This window comes from Camellia sinensis, chromosome 1 (genome assembly GCF_055761805.1).
Source record: "Camellia sinensis isolate YWXY chromosome 1, ASM5576180v1, whole genome shotgun sequence".
NCBI lineage: Eukaryota > Viridiplantae > Streptophyta > Magnoliopsida > Ericales > Theaceae > Camellia > Camellia sinensis.
The window spans coordinates 48,991,268-48,996,009 of NC_138961.1; positions in this window are offsets into that span (position 1 = coordinate 48,991,268).

Below are 4,742 nucleotides of genomic sequence, written 5' to 3' on the forward strand. Positions count from 1 at the left end.
GCAAATGCCCTATGGGCTTACAGCTTTCCAAGTTAACACTTGGTTACAAAAAGAAGAGTACTAACTCAATACATATTAAGCCCTTGGCTTGAATTTACATGTAATACATCAAAATAAACAAAAAGAGTCTTCAACTCTCGTCATCATCCAAGCTATGTCCTTGGAGGTGGCATACTACCTGTACCTGAAAATAATGTCCTATAAAGGGTGAGTCAACGCCCAGTAGAGATATGCTAAACACAGTATGAGCAATGACTAAGATATTAGCAATTGATAAATGTTCAGTTTCCATAAACCAATTCATAACCCATTTCCATTTCACTTCAGTTTCCATTTCTTATCAATTTCACAATTTACATCAACGGCTTAGAACCTGGCCAACCACTTATATGAGACAATGACTCATATTAAACTTTTCCCATTTTTACAATAGATAAACACACTAGTTGTATCAACATCTCAACAGATAAGCATACTAGCTATATCCACATTTCAACAGATATGCATATTAGCTATATCAACACTTCCAATGATAAGCATATGAGCTGTATCAACACTTCCAAGATAAGCAACACATTATCTGACAAGCATATGAGCTGTGTCAGTGGAGTCCATCCCCTATCTCCCCCCAAACAACATCCGGTTTAGAGGTCCATCCCCTATTTTCCCATAAACCGTGGAGTATATCCCCTATCTTCTCCCACACACACAATATATATACACAAAGGTAATATACACAACCAATCAATACATAACGTTAATGTATTCTATCAACCGTCATACTCTATGACATATCCAATTGATTAGTTTTAGTTTGCCTAATCATCATGCATTGTCTACAACAATCAAAACTACCCTCTACCGGTAGCCCAAGCAATTATTTCTAAACAGATAATAAAAGCTCCAACAGATAAAATATCAATGTTTTCAAAAGTGAACGATTAATAAATCTAATTCCACTATTCAACCATATAATAAGTTAATTTCATTATTTCCAACTCAATTCCATATAGCTACAATTTTCCCAAATTAATTATACCAATTAATTTTAAACAACAAATTAAGGCTTTTACCCCCAACGCTCAATATCAACTCAAAGGTCCTAATATCACCAACCAAAAACTATATCATCATTTTGAAACCCAAAATACATATTATGAGCCCAAAATCACAAAACCCTCTTTAACACATTTTGAAACCCCAAGTCCCAAAATCATCCATTTAAACAATGAGCTCAAAATCTAGGCTAAAACCCATAAGAGTGAGTAGGAATCCCTACCTCAAAAGATGACACCCAACGAAGAAGATGGTGAAAACGAAGTTGCTCCAAACCATGAGTTTCTCGGATCAAAAGATAGCCCTCGACGATCAACAACTTTTTTGTAAAGGCCAAAGGTGAGGAAACAACTCTTACTAGATCAATACCTAGAGAGAAGGCAAGGTTCTAGAGAGAGAAGCTCTGAAAAGTCTTTTTAGAAAGTAAGAGAGCGAGAGAGAATGTAAAAAGTAAATTTTAAACGCCCAGCTGCCGACTGATATATGACATTCCCGCTCGAGCAGAGAACACAACGCTCGAGCGTCAAGAACAAAAAACTAGGCATGCTCGAGCGCAAGAAGACCCGCTCGGGCGCCAAGACACAAGAACAAAGCACATCCGCTCGAGCGCGAAAACCAGTCCGCTCGAGCGTAGATTTCCCCCTCCTAGAACTTACACCGAAAAGGTACTACCCGCTCGAGCGCCAGAGTACCCGCTCGAGTGCCACCGTTCGAGCGTAAAGAAACCCGCTCGAGCGTAAAAATCACACTTGCAGAAGTTTTGCAGGGACACGAAAAACTGGGAGTGTGCAATATCCGTTGGAGCGCAATAAGACCCGCTCGAGCGGGACGACCAAAAACCTGGCAACAAGATTTCAGACCAAGGTTCAACCCACCTGTTCGAAACAAGCCCAACACATTCTATAACTCAAACAAACGGAATTAAAAGATGACAACAAGATAGATACAACTACCGACTTCACAGAACCGAGTCCGGAATACAACAGAACAGTAAAGGGACAACCGGGATCGCTATAACCTCCCCCCCTTAAAGAATTTCGTCCCCGAAATTAGACACAAGTTTCAAAAACAGGTTTTTCTCCATGTTCAACAATATTACAACATTAAAACAGCCCGACCCATTACCGGTCAATCCCATCTCTTTTCAAGAGGCAAAACACATTATTCATAACAACTCGCATTATCAACATGCATTCCTTTGAAATCTACCAATTTCAACCTGTTTCTCACAATTTCTTAACACATGCAACATTAATATTATGCTTGCATCTCCACAATATACTTAACATACGAAATGTTAAAACAAACTTCCATTCACCAAAACATTCACAATGTTTTACAACTTAAGACATATACAATGTTCTTAAAGTTCAACAATATTACATAATTTCATTACAAAATTACACATCAATAAACATGTCCGGATACTTCTCACAGACTTCCAACTCACGTTCCCAAGTGGCTTCCTCTATTTCGTGATGTTTCCACAAAACCTTTACCAAGGGAATGGTCTTGCCTTGCAAGACTTGATCCCGCCTATCCAAGACCCGAACCGGTCTCTCCTCATACGAGGTATCCTCATCTACCTCCAAGTCGGTCCAATTTAACACGTGAGACGGATTCGGCTCATACTTCCGAAGCATACTCACATGAAACACGTCATGCACTCTGGACAACTGCGGCGGTAAAGCTAAACGATAAGCAACCTCGCCAATCCTCTCAAGGATCTCAAAGGGACTAATAAACCGAGGGGATAACTTCCCACTCTTCCTGAACCTCATCAAACCTTGCCTAGGTGATATTTTCAAGAAGACATGATCACATACCTCAAACGCCAAAGGCCTCCTCCTATGGTCGGCATAACTCTTTTGGCGACTCTGGGCTGTAACAAGCCTCCTACGGATAAGCTCAACTTTCTCCGTCGTCTCCCTAACCAACTCCAGACCCAACAAAGGTGCATCACCCACCTCGGCCCAATACACTGGAGACCTACACGGTTGGCCATACAAGGCCTCAAACGGTGCCATACCGATGCTAGACTGAAAACTGTTGTTGTAGGCAAACTCCACCAAGGGCAAGTACTTCTCCCACGTCCCACTAAAGTCAAGGACACAACCTCGAAGCATATCCTCAAGGATCTGAATAGTACGCTCAGACTGCCCGTCAGTCTGAGGATGATAAGCCGTACTAATGGTCAACCTAGTGCCCAAGGCACTCTGCAAACTCTGCCACAACCTAGCAGTAAAACGAGGATCTCTATCTGAGACGATCGTCACTGGGACCCCGTGCAATCTCACTGTGTCCCGAATATACAAGTCGGCGAGATGATCCACCGAATCTCTCACGCGCATAGGAATGAAGTGCGCCGACTTAGTTAACCGGTCTACAACCACCCAAATGGCATCACTACCCCGCTGAGTCCTTGGAAGACCTACAACGAAGTCTATAGTGACATGCTCCCACTTCCACTCGGCAATAGGCAAGGGTTGCAACAAACCCGCTGGCCTCTGATGCTCGACCTTCACTTGCTGGCAAGTAAGGCACTTAGACACGAAAGCAGCCACATCTCTCTTCATACCCCGCCACCAAAACTGGCGACCCAAATCCCGATACATCTTAGTGCCTCCCGGATGTACCGCAAGGCGTGAATGATGGAACTCTCGGAGTACTTCCTCTCGGCAAGACTCCGGCACAAACAAACGGTCTCGGTATCTCACACTCTGGTCGGGATACGTCGTCAAACCCTTCTCAACTTTCCCATTGGAGATCTTCTCTCGGAAGGACTCCACCTCAAGGTCACCTCTCTGTGCCTCTAACACTCGAGTCACAAGTGTAGGCTGCGCAACAACAGAAAACAAGGCCGCAGCCTCAACAGATTCGCCCAGATGCAAATCAAATTCGCCAAGTGCACCTAACATCTTCCATTCCCGAATAGCTATACAAGCTACATCACTAACGGATTTCCTACTAAGGGCATCGGCTACAACATTGGCCTTTCCCGGGTGATAGTGCAACTCAAAATCATAGTCCTCAATGAACTCCATCCATCTCCTCTGCCTCAAATTCAAGTCTCTCTGTGTAAACAGATACTTCAAACTCTTGTGGTCCGAGAACACCTCGAAACTTTCACCATAAAGGTAATGCCTCCAAATCTTCAAGGCAAAGATTACTGCTGCTAACTCTAGGTCATGTGTAGGGTAGTTCTTCTCGTGTATTTTCAACTGACGTGAGCTATAAGCTACCACTTTCCCCTCTTGCATCAACACACAACCCAAACCCTCTCGTGAGGCATCACAATAAACTGCGTAACCCGACCCTCTCTCCGGAATAATCAAAACCGGAGTGGTGGTCAATCTAACCTTCAACTCTTGGAACGACTTTTCACAAGTCTCACTCCATACAAACTTGACCCTTTTCCGCGTCAATCTAGTCAACGGTGACGCCAGCCTGGAGAAATCTTTCACAAACCGACAGTAATACCCAGCTAATCCCAGAAAACTGCGGATCTCAGACACACTCTTAGGTTGTGCCCAATCTTGCACTGCCTCTACCTTGGATGTATCAACAGACACCCCTTCCCCGGACACCACATGGCCTAAGAATTTCACCTCTCATAGCCAGAACTCACACTTCCCAAACTTGGCATACAGCCTATGGGCTCTAAGCAACTCAAGCACCACTCTCAA